Raw genomic sequence first — 26934 nt, 5'->3', positions numbered from 1 at the left:
CCCTGGTTCTCCCGCCTCACGTGGTGACGCGTCCAAATTGCCATGCCAAGACTCGAGGAGAATGCCGAGCTGTCCCTCGCACCTAGGCAGGAGTCCTGACGTCGCTGAACAAACAAGTGTCTGGAAGGGCCCTCCCCGTCGTTACTCGAGAATATACCCCAGGTTCCGGCCGCAACTCGAGAAAAACCATGAGACTTCCCCCTCCCCGCGAGATGAGGCCCGATTCCCCTGCACTGAGTGCAGACAAATTCCGTGTTCCACATCCAACGTGAAAGGAGCCTTGATTTCCTTAATGGCACCCCAGAGAAAACACAAGATCACTGTCCCAAGTCTAGAGGGATCCTGAGGTCACTGTAGCAACACGAAAGGGCTCCGTGGACCCCAAATCAACTCGAGATGAGAGCTTAGTCCCTGGGTTCAACTCAAGAGGAATACCAACTTTCCACAAGCACCTCAAGAGGAGGCTTCTCTCAGCTACAGGTATGTCAGAGGGACCCTGAGTTTGTGGCCTCAAGTGGAATGGACACCGAGATGCTCTGACTCGAAGTAAGGCCGGATAACCCTGCATTGAATTGAATGCAGGCTCGTCTTGCATCTCCCAAGACGAAGGGTTGTCTGAATCCCCTGTGGAGCCCACAGAGAAAGACCTAGTCCTCCGCCTCAACGCGACCGGAGGCCTCACATCCTTTGAAAACTCGAGAGGTCCGCGGAGATCAATACTTCCGAAGGAGATGATGCCTGACTCCTCTTGAAAATGGATAGGATTCCCAGGATCCCTGTGGCATGTGGAAAGGGACCCTGGGTCTCCCGCCTCACGTGGAGACGCGTTCCAATTGCCATGCCAAGACTCGAGGAGAATCCCGAGCTGTCCCTCGCACCTAGGCAGGAGTCCTGACGTCGCTGAACAAACACATGTCTGGAAGGGCCCTCCCCGTCGTAACTCGAGAATATAACCCAGGTTCCGGCCGCAACTCGAGAAAAACCATGAGACTTCCCCCTCGCCGTTAGATGAGGCCCGATTCCCCTGCACTGCGTGCAGAGCAATTCCGTTTTCCACATCAAACGTGAAAGGAGCCTTGATTTCCTTGATGGCACTCCAGAGAAAACCCAAGTTCACTGTCTCAAGTCTAGAGGGATCCTGAGGTCACTGGAGCAACACGAAAGGGCTCCGTGGACCCCAAATAAACTCGAGATGAGAGCTTAGTCCCTGGCTTCCACTCAAGAGGAATACCAACTTTCCACAAGCACCTCAAGAGGAGGCTTCTCTCAGCTACAGGTAAGTGAGAGCGAACCTGAGTTTGTGGCCTCAAGTGGAATGGACACCGAGATGCTCTGACTCGAAGTAAGGCCGGATATCCCTGCAGTGGATTGAATGCAGGCTGGTCTTGTATATCCCAAGACGAAGGGATGTCTGAATCCCCTGTGGAGACCACAGAGAAAGACCGAGTTCTCCGCCTCATCGAGACCGGAGACCTCACATCCTTTGAAAACTCGAGCGGTCCGTGGAGATCAATGCTTCCAAAGGAGACGATGCCTGACTCCTCTTGAAAATGGATAGGAGTCCCAGGATCCGTGTGGCATGTGGAAAGGGACACTGGGTCTCCCGCCTCACGTGGAGCCGGGTCCAAATTGCCATGCCAAGACTCGAGGAGAATCCCGAGCTCTCCCTCGCACCTAGGCAGGAGTCCTGACATCGCTGAACAAACACGTGTCTGGAAGGGCCCTCCCCATCGTAACTCGAGAATATACCCCAGGTTCCGGCCGCAACTCGAGAAAAACCATGAGATTTCCCCCTCGCCGCGAGTTGAGGCCCGATTCCCCTGTACTGCGTGCAGAGCAATTCCGTGTTCCACATCAAACTTGAAAGGAGCCTTGATTTCCTTGATGGCACTCCAGAGAAAACCCAAGATCACTGTCTCAAGTCTAGAGGGATCCTAAGGTCACTGGAGCAACACGAAAGGGCTCCATGGACCCCAAATCAACTCGAGATGAGAGCTTAGTCCCTGGCTTAGACTCAAGAGGAATACCACTTTCCACAAGCACCTCAAGAGGAGGCTTCTCTCAGCTACAGGTAAGTGAGAGGGACCCTGAGTTTGTGGCCTCAAGTGAAATGGACACCGAGATGCTCTGACTCGAAGTAAGGCCGGATATCCCTGCAGTGAATTGAACGCAGGCTCGTCTTGCATCTCCCAAGACGAAGGGATGTCTGAATCCCCTGTGAAGACCACAGAGAAAGACCTAATTTTCCACCTCATCGCGACCGGTGGCCTCACATCATTTGAAAATTCGAGAGGTCCGCGGAGATCAATGCTTCCAAAGGAGACGATGCCTGACTCCTCTTGAAAATGGATAGGAGTCCCAGGATCCCTGTGGCACGTGGAAAGGGACCCTGGGTCTCCCGCCTCACGTGGAGACGCGTCCAAATTGCCATGCCAAGACTCGAGGTGAATCCCGAGGTGTCCCTCGCACCTAGGCAGGAGTCCTCACATCGCTGAACAAACTCGTGTCTGGAAGGGCCCTCCCCGTCGTAACTCGAGAATATACCCCAGGTTCCGGCCGCAACTCGAGAACAACCATGAGACTTCCCCCTCCCCGCGAGATGAGGCCCGATTCCCCTGCACTGAGTGCAGACAAATTCCGTGTTCCACATCCAACGTGAAAGGAGCCTTGATTTCCTTGATGGCACTCCAGAGAAAACCCAAGATTACTGTCTCAAGTCTAGAGGGATCCTGAGGTCACTGGAGCAACACGAAAGGGCTCCGTGGACCACAAATCAACTCGAGATGAGAGCTTAGTCCCTGGCTTCGACTCAAGAGGAATACCAACTTTCCACAAGCACCTCAAGAGGAGGCTTCTCTCAGCTACAGGTATGTGAGAGGGACCCTGAGTTTGTGGCCTCAAGTGGAATGGACACCGAGATGCTCTGACTCGAAGTAAGGCCGGATATCCCTGCAGTGAATTGAATGCAGGCTCGTCTTGCATCTCAAATGATGAAGGGATGTCTGAATCCCCTGTGGAGCCCACAGAGAAAGACCTAGTCCTCCGCCTCAACGCGACCGGAGGCCTCACATCCTTAGAAAACTCGAGAGGTCCGCGGAGATCAATACTTCTGAAGGAGACGATGCCTGACTCATCTTGAAAATGGATAGGAGTCCCAGGATCACTGTGGCACGTGGAAAGGGACACTGGGTCTCCTGCCTCACGTGGAGACGCGTCCCAATTGCCATGCCAAGACTCGAGGAGAATCCCGAGGTGTCCCTCGCACCTAGGCAGGAGTCCTGAGGTCGCTGAACAAACACTTTTCTGGAAGGGCCCTCCCCGTCGTAACTCTAGAATATTCCCCAGGTTCCGGCCGCAACACGAGAAAAACCATGAGAATTCCTCCTCGCCGCGAGATGAGGCTCGATTCCCCTGCACTGCAGCAGAGCAACTCCGTGTTCCACATCAAACGTGAAAGGAGCCTTGATTTCCTTGATGGCACTCCAGAGAAAACCCAAGATCACTGTCTCAAGTCTAGAGGGATCCTGAGGTCACTGGAGGAACACGAAAGGGCTCCGTGGACCCCAAATCAACTCGAGATCAGAGCTTAGTCCCTGGCTTCGACTCAAGAGGAATACTAACTTTCAGCAAGCTCCTCAAGAGGAGGCTTCTCTCAGCTACAGGTGTGTGAGAGGGACCCTGAGTTTGTGGCCTCAAGTGGAATGGACACCGAGATGCTCTGACTCGAAGTAAGGCCTGATATCCCTGCAGTGAATTGAATGCAGGCTCGTCTTGCATCTCCCAAGACGAAGGGATGTCTGAATCCCCTGTGGAGACCACAGAGAAAGACCTAGTCGTCCGCCTCATCGTGACCGGAGGCCTCACATCCTTTGAAAATTCGAGAGGTCCGCGGGGATCAATGCTTCCAAAGGAGACGATGCCTGACTCCTCTTGAAAATGGATAGGAGTCCCAGGATCCCTGTGGCACGTGGAAAGGGGCCCTGGGTCTCCCGCCTCACGTGGAGACGCGTCCCAATTGCCATGCCAAGACTCGAGGAGAATCCCGAGGTGTCCCTCGCACCTAGGCAGGAGTCCTGATGACGCTGAACAAACACGTGTCTGGAAGGGCCCTCTCCGTCATAACTCGAGAATATACCCCAGGTTCCAGCCGCAACTCGAGAAAAACCATGAGACTTCCCACTCACAGCGAGATGAGGCCCGATTCCCCTGCACTGCGTGCAGAGCTATTCCGTGTTCCACATCAAACGTGAAACGAGACTTGATTTCCTTGATGGCACTCCAGAGAAAACCCAAGATCACTGTCTCAAGTCTAGAGGGATCCTGAGGTCACTGGAGCAACAGGAAAGGGTTCCGTGGACCCCAAATCAACTCGAGATGAGAGCTTAGTCCCTGGCTTCGACTCAAGAGGAATACTAACTTTCAGCAAGCACCTCAAGAGGAGGCTTCTCTCAGCTACAGGTGTGTGAGAGGGACCCTGAGTTTGTGGCCTCAAGTGGAATGGACACGGAGATGCTCTGACTCGAAGTAAGGCCGGATATCCCTGCAGTGAATTGAATGCAGGCTCGTCTTGCATCTCCCAAGAAGAAGGGATGTCTGAATCCCCTGTGGAGGCCACAGAGAAAGACCTAGTCCTCCGCCTCAACGCGACCGGAGGCGTCACATCCTTTGAAAACTCGAGAGGTCCGCAGAGATCAATGCTTCCAAAGGAGACGATGCCTGACTCCTCTTGAAAATGGATAGGAGTCCCAGGATCCCTGTGGCACTTGGAAAGGGACCCTGGGTCTCCCGCCTCACGTGGAGACCCGTCCCAATTGCCATGCCAAGACTCGAGGAGAATTCCGAGGTGTCCCTCGCACCTAGGCAGGAGTCCTGACGTCATTGAACAAACACGTGTCTGGAAGGGCCCTCCCCGTCGTAACTCGGGAATATACCCCAGGTTCCAGCCGCAACTCGAGAAAAACCATGAGACTTCCCCCTCGCCGCGAGATGAGGCCCGATTCCCCTGCACTGCGTGCAGAGCAGTTCCGAGTTCCACATCAAACGTGAAAGGAGCCTTGATTTCCTTGATGGCACTCCAGAGAAAACCCAAGATCACTGTTTCAAGTCTAGAGGGATCCTGAGGTCACTGTAGCAAGACGAAAGGGCTCCGTGGACCCCAAATCAACTCGAGATGAGAGCTTAGTCCCTGGCTTCGACTCAAGAGGAATACCAACTTTCCACAAGCACCTCAAGAGGAAGCTACTCTCAGCTAATGGTATGTGAGAGGGACCCTGAGTTTGTCGCCTGAATTGGAATGGACTGCGAGATGCTCTGACTCGAAGTAAGGCCAGATATCCCTGCAGTGATTTGAATGCAGGCTCGTCTTTAATCTCCCAAGATGAAGGGATGTCTGAATCCCCTGTGGAGACCACAGAGAAAGAGCTAGTTCTCTGCCTCATCGCGACCGGAGGCCTCACATCCTTTGAAAATTCGAGAGGTCCGCGGAGATCAATGCTTCCAAAGGAGACGATGCCTGACTCCTCTTGAAAATGGATAGGAGTCCCAGGATCACTGTGGCACGTGGAAAGGGACCCTGGGTCTCCCGACTCACATGGAGACGTGTCCCATTGCCATGCCAAGACTTGAGGAGAATCCCGAGGTGTCCCTTGCACCTAGGCAGGAGTCCTGACGTCGCTGAACAAACACGTGTCTGGAAGGGCCCTCCCCGTCGTAACTCTAGAATATACCCCAGGTTCGGTCAGCAACTCGAGAAAAACCATGAGACTTCCCCCTCGCCGCGAGCTTAGGCCCCATTCCCCTGCACTGCGTGCAGAGCAATTCCGTGTTCCACATCAAACGTGAAAGGAGCCTTGATTTCCTTGATGGCACTCCAGAGAAAACCCAAGATCACTGTTTCAAGTCTAGAGGGATCCTGAGGTCACTGTAGCAACACGAAAGGGCTCCGTGGACCCCAAATCAACTCGAGATTAGAGCTTAGTTCCTCGCTTCGACTCAAGAGGAATACCAACTTTCCACAAGCACCTCAAGAGGAGGCTTCTCTCAGCTACAGGTATGTGAGAGGGACCCTGAGTTTGTGGGCTCAAGTGGAATGGACTCCGAGATGCTCTGACTCGAAGTAAGGCCGGATATCCCTGCAGTGAAATGAATGCAGGCTCGCCTTGCATCTCCCAAGACGAAGGGATGTCTGAATCCCCTGTAGAGACCACAGAGAAAGACCTAGTTCTCCGCGTCATCGCGACCGGAGGCCTCACATCCTTTGAAAACTCGAGAGGTCCGCGGAGATCAATGCTTCCAAAGGAGACGATGCCTGACTCCTCTTGAAAATGGATAGGAGTCCCAGGATCCCTGTGGCACGTGGAAAGGCACCCTGGGTCTCCCGCCTCACGTGGAGACGCGTCCCAATTGCCATGCCAAGACTCGAGGAGAATCGCGAGGTGTCCCTCGCACCTAGGCAGGAGTCCTGACGTCGCTGAACAAACACGTGTCTGGAAGGGCCTTCCCCGTCGTAACTCGAGAATATTCCCCAGGTTCCAGCCGCTTCTCGAGAAAAACCATGAGACTTCCCCCTCACCGCGAGATGAGGCCCGATTCCCCTGCATTGCGTGCAGAGCAATTCCATGTTCCACATCAGACGTTAAACTAGACTTGATTTCCTTGATGGCACTCCAAAGAAAACCCAAGATCACTGTCTCAAGTCTAGAGGGATCCTGAGGTCACTGTAGCAACACGAAAGTGCTCCGTGGACCCCAAATCAACTCGAGATGAGAGCTTCGTCCCTGGCTTCTACTCTAGAGGAGTACCAACTTTCCACAAGCACCTCAAGAGGAGGCTTATCTGAGATACAGGTATGTGAGAGAAACCCTGAGTTTGTGGCCTCAAGTGCAATGGACACTGTGATGCTCTGACTCGAAGTAAGGCCGGATATCCCTGCTGTGAATTGAATGCAGGCTCGTCTTGCATCTCCCAAGACGAAGGGATGTCTGAATCCACTGTGGAGACCACAGAGAAAACCTAGTTCTCCGCCTCATCGCGACCGGAGGCCTCTAATCCTTTGAAAACTCGAGAGGTCCGCGGAGATCAAGGCTTCCAAAGGAGATGATGCCTGACTCCTCTTGAAAATGGATAGAAGTCCCAGGATCCCTGTGGCACGTGGAAAGGGACCCTGGGTCTCCCGCCTCACGTGGAGACATGTCCTAATTGCCATGCCAAGACTCGAGGAGAATGCCGAGGTGTCCCTCGCACCTAGGCAGGAATCCTGACGTCGCAGAACAAACACGTGTCTGGAAAGGCCCTCCCCGTCGTAACTCGAGAATATACCCCAGGTTCCGGCCGCAACTCGAGAAACATCATGAGACTTCCCCCTCGCCTTGAGATGAGGCCCGATTCCCCTGCACTGCGTGCAGACCAATTCCGTGTTCCACATCAAACGTGAAAAGATTCTAGATTTCCTTGATGGCACTCCAAAGAAAAGCCAAGATCACTGTCTCAAGTCTAGAGGGATCCTGAGGTCACTGTAGCAACAAGAAAGAGCTCCGTGGACCACAAATCAACTCGAGAGGAGAGCTTCGTCCCTGGCTTCGATTCAAGAGGAATACCAACTTTCCACAAGCACCTCAAGAGGAGGCCTCTCTCAGTTACAGGTATGTGAGAGGGACCTTGAGTTTGTGGCCTCAAGTGGAATGGACACCGAGATGCTCTGACTCGAAGTAAGGGCAGATATCCATGCAGAGAATTGAATGCAGGCTCGTCTTGAATCTCCGAAGACGAAGGGATGTCTGAATCCCCTGTGGAGACCACAGACAAAGACTTAGTTCTCCGCCTCATCGCGACCGGAGGCCTCACATCCTTTGAAAACTCGAGAGGTCCACGGAGATCAATGCTTCCAAAGGAGACGATGCCTGAATCCTTTTCAAAATGGATAGGAGTCCCAGGATCCCTGTGGCTCGTGGAAAGGGACACTGGGTCTCCCGCCTCAGGTGGAGACGCGTCCCAATTGCCATGCCAAGACTCGAGGAGAATCCCGAGGTGTCCCTCGCACCTAGGCAGGAGTCCTGACTTCGCTGAACAAACACGTGTCTGGAAGGGCCCTCCCCATAGTAACTCGAGAATATACCCCAGGTTCCGGCCGCAACTCGAGAAATTCCATGAGACCTACCCCTCGCGGCTAGATGAGGCCCGATTCCCCTGCACTGCGTGCAGAGCAATTCCGTGTTCCACATCAAACGTGAAAGGAGCCTTGATTTCCTTGATGGCACTCCAGAGAAAACCCAAGATCACTGTCTCAAGTCTAGAGGGATCCTGAGGTCACTGGAGCAACACGAAAGGGCGCCGTGGACCCCAAATCAACTCGAGATGAGAGCTTGTCCCTGGCTTCGACTCAAGAGGAATACCAACTTTCCACAAGCACCTCAAGAGGAGGCTTCTCTCAGCTACAGGTATGTGAGAGGGACCCTGAGTTTGTGGCCTCAAGTGTAATGGACACCGAGATGCTCTGACTCAAAGTAAGGCCGGATATGCCTGCAGTGAATTGAATGCAGGCTCGTCTTGCATCTCCCAAGACGAAGGGATGTCTGAATCCCCTGTGGAGACCACAGAGAAAGACCTAGTTCTCGGCCTCAACGCGACCGGATGCCTCACACCCTTTGAAAACTCGAGAGGTCCACGCAGAACAAAGCTTCCAGAGGAGACGATGCCTGACTCCTCTTGAAAATGGATAGGAATCCCAGGATCCCTGTGGCACGTGGAAAGGGACACTGGGTCTCCCGCCTCACGTGGAGACGCGTCCCAATTGCCATGCCAAGACTCGAGGAGAATCGCGAGGTGTCCCTCGCACCTAGGCAGCAGTCCTGACGTCGCTGAACAAACACGTGTCTGGAAGGGCCCTCCCCGTCGTAACTCGAGAATATTCCCCAGGTTCCAGCCGCTTCTCGAGAAAAACCATGAGAATTCCCCCTCGCCGTGAGATGAGGACAGATTCCCCTGCACTGCGTGCAGAGCAATTCCGTGTTCCACATCAGACGTTAAAGGAGACTTGATTTCCTTGATGGCACTCCAAAGAAAACCCAAGATCACTGTCTCAAGTCTAGAGGGATCCTGAGGTCACTGGAGCTACACGAAAGGGCTCCGTGGACCACAAATCAACTCGGGATGAGAGCTTCGTCCGTGGCTTCTACTCTAGAGGAATACCACTTTCCACAAGCACCTCAAGAGGAGGCATCTCTGAGATACAGGTATGTGAGAGAAACCCTGAGTTTGTGGCCTCAAGTGCAATGGACACTGTGATGCTCTGACTCGAAGTAAGGCCGTATATCCCTGCTGTGAATTGAATGCAGGCTCGTGTTGCATCTCCCAAGACGAAGGGATGTCTGAATCCACTGTGGAGACCACAGAGAAAACCTAGTTCTCCGCCTCATCGCGACCGGAGGCCTCTAATCCTTTGAAAACTCGAGAGGTCCACGGAGATCAATGCTTCCCGGAGACGATGCCTGACTCCTCTTGAAAATGGATAGAAGTCCCAGGATCCCTGTAGCACGTGGAAAGGGACCCTGGGTCTCCCGCCTCACGTGGAGACGGGTCCCAATTGCCATTCCAAGACTCGAGGAGAATCCCGAGGTGTCCCTCGCACCTAGGCAGGAGTCCTGACGTCGCTGAACAAACACGTGTCTGGAACGGACCTCCCCGTCGTAACTCGAGAATATACCCCAGGTTCCGGCCGCAACTCGAGAAAAACCATGAGACTTCCCCCTCGCCGCGAGATGAGGCCCGATTCCCCTGCACTGCGAGCAGAGCAATTCCGTGTTCCACATCAAACCTGAAAGGAGCCTTGATTTCCTTGATGGCACTCCAGAGAAAACCCGAGATCACTGTCTCAAGTCTAGAGGGATCCTGAGGTCACTGTAGCAACATGAAATGGGTCCATGGACCCCAAATCAACTCGTGATGAGAGCTTATTCATTGGCTTCGACTCTAGAGGAATAGCAACTTTCCACAAGCACCTCAAGAGGAGGCTTCTCTCAGATAAAGTTATGTGAGAGGGCCCTGAGTTGGGGATTCAAGTGGAATGGACACCGAGAAGCTCTGACTCGAAGGAAGGCTGGATATCCCTGCAGTGAATTGAATGCAGGCTCGTCTTGCATCTCCCAAGACGAAGGGATATCTGAATACCCTGTGGATACCACAGAGAAAGACGTAGTTCTCCCTCTCATGGCGACCGGAGGCATCACATCTTTGAAAACTCGAGAGGTCCGCGGAGATCTATGCTTCCTAAGGAGACGATGCCTGACTCCTCTTGAAAATGGATAGGAGTCCAAGAAACCCTGTGGCACGTGGAACGGGAACCTGGGTCTCCCGCCTCACATGGAGACGCGTCCCAATTGCCATGCCAAGACTCGAGGATAATCCCGAGGTGTCCCTCACACCTAGGCAGGAGTCCTGACGTCACTGAACAAACACGTGTCTGGAAGGGCCCTCCCCGTCGTAACTCGAGAATATACCCCGGGTTCCTGCCGCAACTCGAGAAAAACCATGAGACTTCCCCCTCGCCACGAGATGAGGCCCGATTTAACTGCACTGCATGCAGAGCAATTCCGTGTTCCACATCAAACGTGAAAGGAGCCTTGATTTCCTTGATGGCACTCCAGAGAAAACCCAAGATCACTGTCTCAAGTCTAGAGGGATCCTGAGGTCACTGTAGCGACAAGAAAGGTCTCCGTGGACCCCAAATCAAGTCGAGATGAGAGCTTAGTCCCTGGCTTCGATTCAAGACGAATACCAACTTTCCACATGCACCTCAAGAGGCGGTTTCTGTCAGCTACAGGTATGTGCGAGGGACCCTGAGTTTGTGGCCTCAAGTAGAATGGACACCGAGATGCTCTGACTCGATGTAAGGCCGGATATCCCTGCAGTGAATTGAATGAAGTCTCGTCTTGCATCTCCCAAGACGAAGGGATGTCTGAATCCCCTGTGGAGACCACAGAGAAAGACCTAGTTCTCCCTCTCATGGCGACCGGAGGCATCACATCTTTGAAAACTCGAGAGGTCCGCGGAGATCAATGCTTCCTAAGGAGACGATGCCTGACTCCTCTTGAAAATGGATAGGAGTCCAAGAAACCGTGTGGCAAGTGGAACGGACACCTGGGTCTCCCGCCTCACATGGAGACTTGTCCTAATTGCCATGCCAAGACTCGAGGAGAATCCCGAGGTGTTCCTCGCACCTAGGCACGAGTCCTGACGTCGCTGAACAAACACTTGTCTGGAAGGGCCCTCCCCGTCGTAACTCAGGAATATACCCCAGGTTCCGGCCGCAACTCGAGAAAAACCATAAGACTTCCCCCTCGCCTTGAGATGTGGCCCGATTCTCCTGCACTGCGTGGAGACCAATTCCGTGTTCCACATCAAACGTGAAAGGATTCTTGATTTCCTTGATGGCACTCCAAAGAAAAGCCAAGATCACTGTCTCAAGTCTAGAGGGATCCTGAGGTCACTGTAGCAACCCGAAAGGGCTCCGTGCACCCCAAATCAACTCGAGATGAGAGCCTTGTCCCTGGCTTCGACTCAAGAGGAATACCAACTTTCCAAAAGCTCCTCAAGAGGAGGTTTCTCTCAGCTACAGGTATGTGAGAGGGACCCTGAGTTTGTGGCCTCAAGTGGAATGGAGACCGAGATGCTCTGACTCAATGTAAGGCCGGATATCCCTGCAGTGAATTGAATGCAGGCTCGCCTTGCATCTCCAAAGACGAAGGGATGTCTGAATCCCCTGTGGACACCACAGACAAAGACCTAGATCTCCGCCTCATCGCGACCATATGCCTCACATACTTTGAAAACTCGAGAGGTCTGCGGAGATCAATGCTTCCTAAGGAGACGATGCCTGACTCCTCTTGAAAATGGATAGGAGTCCCAGAATCCCTGTGGCACGTGGAAAGGGACCCTGGGTCTTGCGCCTCACTGGAGACGCGTCCCAATTGCCAGGCCAAGGCTCAAGGAGAATCCCGAGGTGTCCCTCGCACCTAGGCAGGAGTCCTGACGTCGCTGAACAAACACGTGTCTGGAAGGGCCCTCCCCATCGTAACTCGAGAATATACCCCAGGTTCTGACTGCAACTCGAGAAAAACCATGAGCCTTCCCAGTCGCCGCAAGATGAGGCCCGATTCCCCTGCACTGCGTGCAGAGCAATTCCGTGTTCCACATCAAACATGAAAGGAGCCTTGATTTACTTGATGGCACTCCAGAGAAACCCCAAGATCACTGTCTCAAGTCGAGAGGGATCCTGAGGTCACTGTAGCAACACGAAAGGGGTCCGTGGACTCCAAATCAACTCGAGATGAGAGCTTCGTCCCTGGCTTCGACTCAAGAGGAATACCAACTTTCCACTAGCACCTCAAGAGGAGGCTTCTCTCAGCTAAAGGTATGTGAGAGGGAACCTGTGTTTGTGGCCTCAAGTAGAATGGACACCGAGATGCTCTGACTCGAAGTAAGGCCGGACATCCCTGCAGTGAATTGAATGCAGGCTCGTCTTGCATGTCGCAAGATGAAGGGATGTCTGAATCCACTGTGGAGACCACAGAGAAAGACCTAGTTCTCCGCCTCATCACGACCGGAGGCGTCACATCCTTGGAAAACTCGAGAGGTCCGCGGAGATCAATTCTTGTAAAGGAGACGATGCCTGACTCCTCTTGAAAATGGATAGGAGTCCAAGAATCCCTGTGGCACGTGGAACGGGACCCTGGGTCTCCCGCCTCACGTGGAGACTTGTCCTAATTGCCATGCCAAGACTCGAGGAGAATGCCGAGGTGTCCCTCGCACCTAGGCAGGAATCCTGACGTCGCAGAACAAACACGTGTCTGGAAAGGCCCTCCCCGTCGTAACTCGAGAATATACCCCAGGTTCCGGCCGCAACTCGAGAAACATCATGAGACTTCCCCCTCGCCTTGAGATGAGGCCCGATTCCCCTGCACTGCGTGCAGACCAATTCCGTGTTCCACATCAAACGTGAAAAGATTCTTGATTTCCTTGATGGCACTCCAAAGAAAAGCCAAGATCACTGTCTCAAGTCTAGAGGGATCCTGAGGTCAATGTAGCAACAAGAAAGAGCTCCGTGGACCACAAATCAACTCGAGAGGAGAGCTTCGTCCCTGGCTTCGAATCAAGAGGAATACCAACTTTCCACAAGCACCTCAAGAGGAGGCCTTTCTCAGTTACAGGTATGTGAGAGGGACCTTGAGTTTGTGGCCTCAAGTGGAATGGACACCGAGATGCTCTGACTCGAAGTAAGGGCAGATATCCATGCAGAGAATTGAATGCAGGCTCGTCTTGCATCTCCCAAGACGAAGGGATGACTGAATCCCCTGTGGAGACCACAGACAAAGACTTAGTTCTCCGCCTCATCGCGACCGGAGGCCTCACATCCTTTGAAAACTCGAGAGGTCCACGGAGATCAATGCTTCCAAAGGAGACGATGCCTGAATCCTCTTCAAAATGGATAGGAGTCCCAGGATCCATGTGGCACGTGGAAAGGGACACTGGGTCTCCCGCCTCACGTGGAGACGCGTCCCAATTGCCATGCCAAGACTCGAGGGGAATCCCGAGGTGTCCCTCGCACCTAGGCAGGAGTCCTGACTTCGCTGAACAAACACGTGTCTGGAAGGGCCCTCCCCGTCGTAACTCGAGAATATACCCCAGGTTCCGGCCGCAACTCCAGAAAAACCATGAGACATCTCCCTTGTCGCGAGATGAGGCCCGATTCCCCTGCACTGCGTGCAGAGCAATTCTGTGTCCACATCAGACGTGAAAGGAGCCTTGATTTCCTTGATGGCACTCCAGAGAAAACCCAAGATCACTGTCTCAAGTCTAGAGGGATCCTGAGGTCACTGGAGCAACACAAAAGGGCCCCATGGACCCCAAATCAACTCGAGATGAGAGGTTAGTCCCTGGCTTCGACTCAAGAGGAAGACGAACTTTCCACAAGCATCTCAACAGGAGGCTTCTCTCAGCTACAGGTATGTGAGAGGGACCCTGAGTTTGTGGCCTGAAGTGGAATGGACAACGAGATGCTCTGACTCGAAGAAAGGCTGGATATCCCTGCAGTGAATTGAATGCAGGCTCGTCTTGCATCTCCCAAGATGAAGGGATGTCTGAATCCCATGTGGAGACCACAGAGAAAGACCGAGTTCTCCGCTTCATCGCGAGTGGAGGCCTCACATCCTTTGAAAACTCGAGAGGTCGCGGAGATCAATGCTTCCAAAGGAGACGATGCCTGACTCCTCTTGAAAATGGATAGGAGTCCCAGGATCCCTGTGGCACGTGGGAAGGGACCCTGGGTCTCCCGCCTCACGTGGAGACGCGTCCCAATTGCCATGCCAAGGCTCGAAGAGAATCCCGAGGCGTCCCTCGCACTTAGGCAGGAGTCCTGACGTCGCTGGAAAAATACGTGTCTGGAAGGGCCCTCCCCATCGTAACTCGAGAATATACCACAGGTTCGGGCTACAAATCGAGAAAAACAATGAGCCTTCCCCCTCGCCGCAAGATGAGGCCTGATTCCCCTGCACTGCGTGCAGAGAATAAACGTGTTCCACATCAAACGTGAAAGGAGCCTTGATTTCCTTGATGGCACTCCAGAGAAACCCCAAGATAACTGTCTCAAGTCGAGAGGTATCCTGAGGTCACTGTAGCAAAACGAAAGGGCTCCGTGGACTCCAAATCAACTCGAGATGAGAGCTTCGTCCCTGGCTTCGACTCAAGAGGAATACCAACTTTCCACAAGCACCTCAAGAGGAGGCTTCTCTCAGCTACATGTATGTGAGAGGGTCCCTGAGTTTGTGGCCTCAAGCGGAATGGACACCGAGATGCTCTGACTCGAAGTATGGCCGGATATCCCAGCAGTAAATTGAATGAAGTCTCGTCTTGCATCTCCCAAGACGAAGGGATGTCTGAATGCCCTGTGGAGACCACAGAGAAAGACCTAGTCCTTCGCCTCAACGCGAACGGAGGCCTCACATCCTTTGAAAACTCGAGAGGTCCGAGGAGATCAATGCTTCCAAAGGAGACGATGCCTGATTCCTCTTGAAAGTGGATAGGAGTCCCAGGATCCCTGTGGCACGTGGAAAGGGACCCTGGGTCTCCCGCCTCACGTGGAGACGCGTCCCAATTGCCATGCCAAGACTCGAGGAGAATCCCGAGGTGTCCCTCGCACCTAGGCAGGAGTCCTGACGTCGCTGAACAAACACGTGTCTGGAAGGGCCCTCCCCGTCGTAACACGAGAATATACCCCAGGTTCCGGCCGCAACTAGAGAAAAACCATGAGACTTCCCCCTCGCCGCGAGATGAGGCCCGATTCCCCTGCACTGCGTGCAGAGCAATTCCGTGTTCCACATCAAACGTGAAAGGAGCCTTGATTTCCTTGATGGCACTCCAGAGAAAACCCAAGATCACTGTCTTAAGTCTACAGGGATCCTGAGGTCACTGGAGCAACACGAAAGGGCTCCGTGGACCCCAAATCAACTCGAGATGAGAGCTTAGTCCCTGGCTTCGACTCAAGAGGAATATCAAATTTCCACAAGCACCTCAAGAGGAGGCTTCTCTCAGCTACAGGTATGTGAGAGGGACCCTGAGTTTGTGGCCTCAAGTGAAATGGACACCGAGATGCTCTGACTCGAAGTAAGGCCGGATATCCCTGCAGTGAATTGAATGCAGGCTCGTCTTGCATCTCCCAAGACGAAGGGTTGTCTGAATCCCCTGTTGAGACCACAGAGAAAGACCTAGTCCTACGCCTCAACGCGAACGGAGGCCTCACATCCTTTGAAAACTCGAGAGGTCCACGGAGATCAATGCTTCCAAAGGAGATGATGCCTGACTCCTCTTGAAAATGGATAGGAGTCCCAGGATCCCTGTGGCACGTGGAAAGGGGCCCTTGGTCTCCCGCCTCACGTGTAGACGCGTCCCAATTGCCATGCCAAGACTCGAGGAGAATCCCGAGGTGTCCCTCGCACCTAGGCACGAGTCCTGACGTCGCTGAACAAACACGTGTCTGGAAGGGCCCTCCCCGTCGTAACTCGAGAATATACCCCAGGTTCCGGCCGCAACTCGAGAAAAACCATGAGACTTCCCCCTCGCCGCGAGATGAGGCCCGATTCCCCTGCACTGCGTGCAGAGCAATTCCGTGTTCCACATCAAACGTGAAAGGAGCCTTGATTTCCTTGATGGCACTCCAGAGAAAACCCAAGATCACTGTCTCAAGTCTAGAGGGATCCTGAGGTCACTGGAGCAACACGAAAGGGCTCCGTGGACCCCAAATCAACTCGAGATGAGAGCTTAGTCCCTGGCTTCGCCTCAAGAGGAATACCAACTTTCCACAAGCACCTCAAGAGGAGGCTTCTCTCAGCTACAGGTATGTGAGAGGGACCCTGAGTTTGTGGCCTCAAGTGAAATGGACACCGAGATGCTCTGACTCGAAGTAAGACCAGATATCCCTGCAGTGAATTGAATGCAGGCTCGTCTTGCGTCTCCCAAGACGAAGGGATGTCGGAATCCCCTGTGGAGACCACAGAGAAAGACCTAGTCCTCCGCCTCATCGCGACCGCAGACCTCACATCCGTTGAAAACTCGAGAGGTTGGGGAGATCAATGCTTCCAAAGGAGACGATTCCTGACTCCTCTTGAAAATGGATAGGAGTCCCAGGATCTCTGTGGCACGTGGGAAGGGACCCTGGGTCTCCCGCCTCACGTGGAGACGCGTCCCAATTGCCATGCCAAGACTCGAGGAGAATCCCGAGGTGTCCCTCGCAACTAGGCAGGAGTCCTGACGTCGTTGAACAAACACGTTTCTGGAAGGGCCCTCCCCGTCGTAACTCGAGAATATACCACAGGTTCCGGCCGCAACTAGAGAAAAACCATGAGACTTCCCCCTCGCCGAGAGATGAGGCCCGAATCCCCTGCACTGCGTGCAGATCAATTCCGTGTTCCACATCAAACGTGAAAGGAGCCTTGATTTCCTTGATGGCACTCCAGAGAAAACCCAAGATCACTGGCTCAAGTCTAGAGGGATCCTGTGGTCACTGGAGCAACACGAAAGGGCTACGTGGACCCCAAATCAACTCGAGATGAGAGCTTAGTCCCTGGCTTCGATTCAAGGGGAATAGCAACTTTCCACAAGCACCTCAAGAGGAGGCTTGTCTCAGCTACAGGTATGTGAGAGGGACCCTGAGTTTGTGGCCTCAAGTGGAATGGACACCGAGATGCTCTGACTCGAAGTAAGGCCGGATATCCCTGCAGTGAATTGAATGCAGGCTAGTCTTGCATCTCCCAAGACGAAGGGATGTCTGAATCCCCTGTGGAGACCACAGAGAAAGACCTAGTCCTCCGCCTCAACGCGAACGGAGGCCTCACATCCTTTGAAAACTCGAGAGGTCCGAGGAGATCAATGCTTCCAAAGGAGACGATGCCTGACTCCTCTTGAAAGTGGATAGGAGTCCCAGGATCCCTGTGGCACGTGGAAAGGGACCCTGGGTCTCCCGCCTCACGTGGAGACGCGTCCCAATTGCCATGCCAAGACTCGAGGAGAATCCCGAGGTGTCCCTCGCACCTAGGCAGGAATCCTGACGTCGCTGAACAAACACGTGTCTGGAACGGCCCTCCCCATCGTAACTCGAGAATATACCCCAGGTTCCGGCCGCAACTCGAGAAAAACCATGAGACTTCCCCCTCGCCGCGAGATGAGGCCCGATTCCCCTGCACTGCGTGCAGAGCAATTCCGTGTTCCACATCAAACGTGAAAGGAGCCTTGATTTCCTTGATGGCACTCCAGAGAAAACCCAAGATCACTGTCTCAAGTCTAGAGGGATCCTGAGGTCACTGGAGCAACACGAAAGGGCTCCGTGGACCCCAAATCAACTCGAGATGAGAGCTTAGTCCCTGGCTTCGCCTCAAGAGGAATACCAACTTTCCACAAGCACCTCAAGAGGAGGCTTCTCTCAGCTACAGGTATGTGAGAGGGACCCTGAGTTTGTGGCCTCAAGTGAAATGGACACCGAGATGCTCTGACTCGAAGTAAGACCAGATATCCCTGCAGTGAATTGAATGCAGGCTCGTCTTGCGTCTCCCAAGACGAAGGGATGTCTGAATCCCCTGTGGAGACCACAGAGAAAGACCTAGTCCTCCGCCTCATCGCGACCGCAGACCTCACATCCTTTGAAAACTCGAGAGGTTGGGGAGATCAATGCTTCCAAAGGAGACGATTCCTGACTCCTCTTGAAAATGGATAGGAGTCCCAGGATCTCTGTGGCACGTGGGAAGGGACCCTGGGTCTCCCGCCTCACGTGGAGACGCGTCCCAATTGCCATGCCAAGACTCGAGGAGAATCCCGAGGTGTCCCTCGCACCTAGGCAGGAGTCCTGACGTCGCTGAACAAACACGTGTCTGGAAGGGCCCTCCCCGTCGTAACTCGAGAATATACCCCAGGTTCCGGCCGCAACTCGAGGAAAACCATGAGACTTCCCCCTCGCCGCGAGATGAGGCCCGATTCCCCAGCACTGCGTGCAGAGCAATTCCGTGTTCCACATCAAACGTGAAAGGAGCCTTGATTTCCTTGATGGCACTCCAGAGAAAACCCAAGATCACTGTCTCAAGTCTAGAGGGATCCTGAGGTCACTGGAGCAACACGAAAGGGCTCCGTGGACCCCAAATCAACTCGAGATGAGAGCTTAGTCCCTGGCTTCGACTCAAGAGGAATATCAACTTTCCACAAGCACCTCAAGAGGAGGCTTCTCTCAGCTACAGGTATGTGAGAGGGACCCTGAGTTTGTGGCCTCAAGTGAAATGGACACCGAGATGCTCTGACTCGAAGTAAGGCCGGATATCCCTGCAGTGAATTGAATGCAGGCTCGTCTTGCATCTCCCAAGACGAAGGGTTGTCTGAATCCCCTGTGGAGACCACAGAGAAAGACCTAGTCCTACGCCTCAACGCGAACGGAGGCCTCACATCCTTTGAAAACTCGAGAGGTCCGCGGAGATCAATGCTTCCAAAGGAGACGATGCCTGACTCCTCTTGAAAATGGATAGGAGTCCCAGGATCCCTGTGGCACGTGGAAAGGGGCCCTTGGTCTCCCGACTCACGTGGAGACGCGTCCCAATTGCCATGCCAAGACTCGAGGAGAATCCCGAGGTGTCCCTCGCACCTAGGCAGGAATCCTGACGTCGCTGAACAAACACGTGTCTGGAAGGGCCCTCCCCATCGTAACTCGAGAATATACCCCAGGTTCCGGCCGCAACTCGAGAAAAACCATGAGACTTCCCCCTCGCCGAGAGATGAGGCCCGAATCCCCTGCACTGCGTGCAGAGGAATTCCGGGTTCCACATCAAACGTGAAAGGAGCCTTGATTTCCTTAATGGCACTCCAGAGAAAACCCAAGATCACTGTTTCAAGTCTAGAGGGATCCTGAGGGCACTGGAGCAACAGGAAAGGGATCCGTGGACCCCAAATCAACTCGAGATGAGAGCTTAGTCCCTGGCTTCGACTCAAGAGGAATACCAACTTTCCACAAGCACCTCAAGAGGAGGCTTCTCTCAGCTACAGGTATGTGAGAGGGACCCTGAGTTTGTGGCCTCAAGTGGAATGGACACCGAGATGCTCTGACTCGAAGTAAGGCCGGATATCCCTGCAGTGAATTGAATGCAGGCTCGTCTTGCATCTCCCAAAACGAAGGGTTGTCTGAATCCCCTGTGGAGACCACAGAGAAAGACCTAATACTCTGCCTCCTCGCGACCGGAGGCCTCACATCCTTTGAAGACTCGAGAGGTCCGCGGAGATCAGTGCTTCCAAAGGAGACGATGCCTGACTCCTCTTGAAAATGGATCGGAGTCCCAGGATCCCTGTGGCACGTGGAAAGGGACACTGGGTCTCCCGCCTCACGTGGAGATGTGTCCCAATTGCCATGCCAAGACTCGAGGAGAATGCCGAGGTGTCCCTCGCACCTAGGCAGGAGTCCTGACGTCGCTGAACAAACACGTGTCTGGAAGGGCCCTCCCCGTCGTAACTCGAGAATATACCCCAGGTTCTGGCCGCAACTCGAGAAAAACCATGAGACTTCCCCCTCGCCGAGAGATGAGGCCCGAATCCCCTGCACTGCGTGCAGAGCAATTCCGTGTTTCACATCAAACGTGAAAGGAGCCTTGATTTCCTTGATGGCACTCCAGAGAAAACCCAAGATCACTGTCTCAAGTCTAGAGGGATCATGAGGTCACTGGAGCAAAAGGAAAGGGCTCCGTGGACCCCAAATCAACTTGAGATGAGAGCTTAGTCCCTGGCTTCGACTCAAGAGGAATACGAACTTTCCACAAGCCCCTCAAGAGGAGGCTTCCTTCAGCTACAAGTATGTGAGAGGGACCCTGAGTTTGTGGCCTCAAGTGGAATGGACACCGAGATGCTCTGACTCGAAGTAAGGCAGGATATCCCTGCAGTGAATTGAATGCAGGCTCGTCTTGCCTCTCCCAAGACGAAGGGATGTCTGAATCCCCTGTGGAGACCACAGAGAAAGACCTAGTTCTCCGGCGCATGGCGACCGGAGGCCTCACGTCCTTTGAAAACTCTAGCGGTCCACAGAGATCAATGCTTCCAAAGGAGACGATTCCTGACTCCTCTTGAAAATGGATAGGAGTCCCAGGATCCCTGTGGCACGTGGAAAGGGACCCTGGGTCTCCCGCCTCACGTGGAGACGCGTCCCAATTGCCATGCCATGATTCGAGTAGAATCCCGAGGTGTCCCTCGCACCTAGGCCCGAGTCCTGACGTCGCTGAAGAAACACGTGTCTGGAAGGGCCCTCACCGTCGTAACTCGAGAATATACCCCAGGTTCCGGCCGCAACTCGAGAAAAACCATGAGAATTCCCGCTCGCCGCGAGATGAGGCCCGATTCCCCTGCACTGCGTGCAGAGCAATTCCGTGTTCCACATCAAACGTGAAAGGAGCCTTGATTTCCTTGATGGCACTCCAGAGAAAACCCAAGATCACTGTCTCAAGTCTAGAGGGATCCTGAGGTCACTGGAGCAACACGAAAGAGCTCTGTGGACCCCAAATCAACTCGAGATGAGAGCTTAGTCCCTGGCTTCGACTCAAGAGGAATACCAACTTTCCACAAGCACCTCACGAGGAGGCTTCTCTCAGCTACAGGTATGTGAGAGGGACCCTGAGTTTGTGGCCTCAAGTGGAATGGACACCGAGATGCTCTGACTCGAAGTAAGGCCGGATATCCCTGCAGTGAATTGAATGCAGGCTCGTCTTGCATCTCCCAAGACGAAGGGATGTCTCAATCCCCTGTGGAGACCACAGAGAAAGACCTAGTCCTCCGCCTCATCGCGAGCGGAGGCCTCACATCCTTTGAAAACTCGAGAGGTCCGCGGAGATCAATGCTTCCAAAGGAGACGACGCCTGCCTCCTCTTGAAAATGGATAGTAGTCCAAGGATCCCTGTGGTACGTGGAAAGGGATCCTTGGTCTCCCGCCTCACGTGGAGACGCGTCCCAATTGCCATGCCAAGACTCGAGGAGAATCCCGAGGTGTCCCTCCCACCTAGGCAGGAGTCCTGACGTCGCTGAACAAACACGTGTCTGGAAGGGCCCTCCCCGTCGTAACTCGAGAATATAAATCAGGTTCCGGCCGCAACTCGAGAAAAAATATGAGACTTCCCACTAGCCGCGAGATGAGGCCCGATTCCCCTGCACTGCGTGCAGAGCAATTCCGTGTTCCACATCAAACGTGAAAGGAGACTTGATTTCCGTGATGGCACTCCAGGGAAAACCCAAGATCACTGTCTCAAGTCTAGAGGGATCCTGAGGTCACTGGAGCAACACGAAAGGGATCCGTGGACCCCCAAATCAACTCGAGATGAGAGCTTAGTCCCTCGCTTTGACTCAAGAGGAATATCAACTTTCCACAAGCACCTCAAGAGGAGGCTTCTCTCAGCTACAGGTATGTAAGAGGGACCCTGAATTTGTGGCCTCAAGTGGTATGGACACCGAGATGCTCTGACTCGAAGTAAGGCTGGATATCCCAACAGTGAAATGAATGCAGGCTCGTCTTGCATCTCCCAAGACGAAGGGATGTCTGAATCCCCTGTGGAGACAACAGAGAATGACCCAGTTCTCCGCCTCATCGCGACCGGAGGCCTCACATCCTTTGAAAACTCGAGAGGTCCGCAGAGATCAATGCTTCCAAAGGAGACGATGCCTGACTCCTCTTGAAAATGGATAGGAGTACCAGGATCCCTGTGGCACGTGGAAAGGGAACCTGGGTCTCTCGCCTCACGTGGAGATGCGTCCCAATTGCCATGCCAAGATTGGAGGAGAATCCTGAGTTGTCCCTAGCACCTAGGCAGGAGTCCTCACGTCGCTGAACAAACACGTGTCTGGAAGGGCCCTCCCCGTCGTAACTCGAGAATATACCACAGGTTCCGGCCGCAACTCGAGAAAAACCATGAGACTGCCCCCTCGCTGCGAGATGAGGCCCGATTCCCCTACACTGCGTGCAGAGGAATTCCTTGTTCCACTTCAAATGTGAACGGAGCCTTGATTTCCTTGATGGCACTCCAGAGAAAACCCAAGATCACTGTCTCAAGTCTAGAGGGATCCTGAGGTCACTGGAGCAACACGAAAGGGCTCCGTGGACCCCAAATCAACTGGAGATGAGAGCTTAGTCCCTGGCTTCGACTCAAGAGGAATACCAACTTTCCACCAGCACCTCAAGAGGAGGCTTCTCTCAGCTACAGGTATCTGAGAGAAACCCTGAGTTTGTGGCCTCAAGTGGAATGGACACTGAGATGCTCTGACTCGAAGTAAGGCCGGATATCCCAACAGTGAATTGAATGCAGGCTCGTCTTGCATCTCCCAAGACGAAGGGATGTCTGAATCCCCTGTGGAGACCACAGAGAAAGACCTAGTTCTCGGCCTCATCGCGACCGGAGTCCTCACATCCTTTGAAAACTCGAGAGATCCACGGATATCAATGCTTCCAAAGGAGACGATGCCTGACACCTCTTGAAAATGGATAGGAGTCCCTAGATCCCTGTGGCACGTGGAAAGGGAACCTGGGTCTCCCGCCTCATGTGGAGACGCGTCCCAATTGCCATGCCAAGACTCGAGGAGAATCCCGAGGTGTCCCTCGCACCTAGGCAGGAATCCTGACGTCGCTGAACAAACACGTGTCTGGAAGGGCCCTCCCCTTCGTAACTCGAGAATATACCCCAGGTTCCGGCCGCACCTCGAGAAAAACCATGAGACTTCCTCCTCGCCGCGATATGAGGCCTGATTCCCCTGCACTGCGTGCAGAGCAATTCCGTGTTCCACATCAAAGGTGAAAGGAGCCTTGATTTCCTTGATGGCACTCCAGAGAAAACCCAAGATCACTGTCTCAAGTCTAGAGGGATCCTGAGGTCACTGGAGCAACACGAATGGGCTCAGTAGACCCCAAATCAACTCGAGATGAGAGCTTAGTCCCTGGCATAGACTCAAGAGGAATACCAACTTTCCACAAGCACCTCAAGACGAGGCTTCTCTCAGCTACAGGTATGGGAGAGGGACCCTGAGTTTGTGGCCTCAAGTGGAATGGACACCGAGATACTCTGACTCGAAGTAAGGCCGGATACCCCTGCAGTGAATTGAATGCAGGCTCGTCTTGCATCTCCCAAGATGAAGGGATGTCTGAATCCCCTGTGGAGACTACAGAGAAAGACCTAGTTCTCCGCCTCATCGCGGCCAGAGGCCTCACATCCTTTGAAAACTCTAGAGGTCCGCGGAGATCAATGCTTCCAAAGGAGACGATGCCTGACTCCTCTTGAAAATGGATAGGAGTTCCAGGACTCCTGTGAAACTTGGAAAGGGACCCTTGGTCTCCCGCCTCACGTGGAGACGCGTCCCAATTGCCATGCCAAGACTCGAAGAGAATACCGATGTGCCCCTAGCACCTAGGCAGGAGTCCTGACGTCGCTAAACAAACACGTGTCTGGAAGGGCCCTTCCCTTCTAACTCGAGAATATACCCCAGGGTCCGTCCGCAACTCAAGAAAAACCATGAGACTTCCCCCTCGCCCCGAGATGAGGCCCGATTCCGTGCACTGCGTGCAGAGCAATACCGTGTTCCACATCAAATGTGAACGGAGCTAGATTTCCTTGATGGCACTCCAGAGAAAACCCAAGATCACTGTCTCAAGTCTAGAGCGATCCTGAGGTAACTGGAGCAATACGAAAATGCTCCGTGGACCCTAAATCAACTCGAGATGAGAGCTTAGTCCCTGGCTTCGACCCAGGAAGAATACCAACTTTCCACAAGCAACACAAGAGGAGGCTTCTCTCAGCTACAGGTATGTGAGAGGGACCCTGAGTTTGTGGCCTCAAGTGGAATGGACACCGAGATGCTCTGACTCGAAGTAAGGCCGGATATCCCTGCAGTGAATTGAATGCAGGCTCATTTTGTATCTCCCAAGATGAAGGGATGTCTGAATCACCTGTGGAGACCACAGAGAAAGACCTAGTTTTCCGCCTCATCGCGACCGGAGGCCTCACATCCTTTGAAAACTCGAGAGGTCCGCAGATATCAATGCTTCCAAAGGAGACGATGCCTGACTTCTCTTGAAAATGGATAGGAGTCCCAGGAGTACTGTGGAACGTGGAAAGGGACCCTGGGTCTCCCGCCTCACGTGGAGACGCGTTCCAATTGCCATGCCAATACTCGAGGAGAATCCCGAGGTGTCCCTCACACCTAGGCAGGAGTTCTGACGTCGCTGAACAAACACGTGTCTGGAAGGGCCCTCCCCGTCGTAACTCGAGAATATACCCCAGGTTCTGGCTGCAACTCGAGGAAAACCATGAGACTTCCCCCTCGCCGCGAGATGAGGCCCGATTCCCCTGCACTGCGTGCAGAGCAATTCCGTGTTCCACATCAAACGTGAAAGGGGCCTTGATTTCCTTGATGGCACTCCAGAGAAAACCCAAGATCACTGTCTCAAGTCTAGAGGGATCCTGAGGTCACTGGAGCAACACGAAAGGGCTCCGTTGACCCCAAATCAACTCGAGATGAGAGCTTAGTCCCTGGCTTCAACTCAAGGGGAATACCAACTTTCAACAAGCACGTCAAGAGGAGGCTTCACTCAGCTACAGGTATGTGAGAGGGACCATGAGTCTCTGGCCTCAAGTGAAATGGACACCGAGATGCTCTGACTCGAAGTAAGGACAGATATCCCTGCAGTGAATTGGATGCAGGCTCGTCTTCCATCTCCCAAGACGAAGGGATGTCTGAATCCCCTGTGGAGGCCACAGAGAAAGACCTAGTTCTCGCCACATTGCGACCGGAGGCCTCACATCCTTTGAAAACTCGAGCGGTCGCGAAGATCAATGCTTCCAAAGGAGATGATGCCTGACTCCTCTTGAAATGGATAGGAGTCCCAGGATCCCTGTGGCACGTGGAAAGGGACCCTGGGTCTCCCGCCTCACGTGGAGACGCGTCCCAATTGCCATGCCAAGACTCGAGGAGAATCTCTAGGTGTCCCTCGCACCTAGGCCCGAGTCCTGACGTCGCTGAACAAACACGTGTCTGGAAGGAACCTCCCCGTCGTAACTCGAGAATATACCCCAGGTTCCAGCCGCAACTCTTGAAAAACCATGAGACTTCCCCCTCGCCGCTAGATGAGGCCCGATTCCCATGCACTGCGTGGAGAGCAATTCCGTGTTCCACATCAAACGTGAAAGGAGCCTTGATTTCCTCGATGGCACTCCAGAGAAAACCCAAGATCACTGTCTCAAGTCTAGAGGGATCCTGAGGTCACTGGAGCAACACGAAAGGGCTCCGTGGACCCCAAATCGACTCGAGATGAGAGCTTAGTCCCTGGCTTCGACTCAAGAGAAATACCAACTTTCCACTAGCATCTCAAGAGGAGGCTTCTCTCAGCTACAGGTATGTGAGAGAGACCCTGAGTTTGTGGCCTCAAGTGGAATGGACACCGAGATGCTCTGACTCGAAGTCAGGCCGGATATCGCTGCAGTGAGTTGAATGCAGGCTCGTCTTGCATCTCCCAAGACGAAGGGATGTCTGAATCCCCTGTGGAGACCACAGAGAAAGACCTAGTCCTCCGCCTCATCGCGACCGGAGGCCTCACATCCTTTGAAAACTCGAGCGGTCCGCGGAGATCAATGCTTCCAAAGGAGACGATGCCTGACTCCTCTTGAAATGGATAGGAGTCCCAGGATCCCTGTGGCACGTGGAAAGGGATCCTGGGTCTCCCGCCTCACGTGGAGATGCGTCCCAATTGCCATGCCAAGACTCGAGGAGAATCCCGAGGTGTCCCTCGCACCTAGGCAGGAGTCCTGACGTCGCTGAACAAACACGTGTCTGGAAGGGCCCTCCCCGTCGTAACTCGAGAATATACCCCAGGTTCCAGCCGCAACTCGAGAAAAACCATGAGACTTCCCCCTCGCAGCGAGATGAGGCCCGATTCCCCTGCACTGCGTGCAGAGCAATTCCATGTTCCACAACAAACGTGAAAGGCGACTTGATTTCCTTGATGGCACTACAGAGAAAACCCAAGATCACTGTCTCAAGTCTAGAGGGATCCTGACGTCACTGTAGCAAGACGAAAGGGCTCTGTGGACCCCATTCAACTCGAGATTAGAGCTTAGTTCCTGGCTTCGACTCAAGAGGAATACCAACTTTCCACAAGCACCTCAAGAGGAGGCTTCTCTCAGCTACAGGTATGTGAGAGGGACCCTGAGTTTGTGGGCTCAAGTGGAATGGACTCCGAGATGCTCTGACTCGAAGTAAGGCCGGATATCCCTGCAGTGAATTGAATGCAGGCTCGTCTTGCATCTCCCAAGAGGAAGGGATATCTGAATCCCCTGTGGAGACCACAGAGAAAGACCTAGATCTCCGCCTCATCGCGACCGGAGGCCTCACATCCTTTGA

The sequence above is a fragment of the Dama dama genome, chromosome 17 (assembly GCF_033118175.1).
Source record: "Dama dama isolate Ldn47 chromosome 17, ASM3311817v1, whole genome shotgun sequence".
In the NCBI taxonomy this organism is placed as follows: domain Eukaryota; kingdom Metazoa; phylum Chordata; class Mammalia; order Artiodactyla; family Cervidae; genus Dama; species Dama dama.
Note: the sequence above shows the minus strand (reverse complement) of the source record.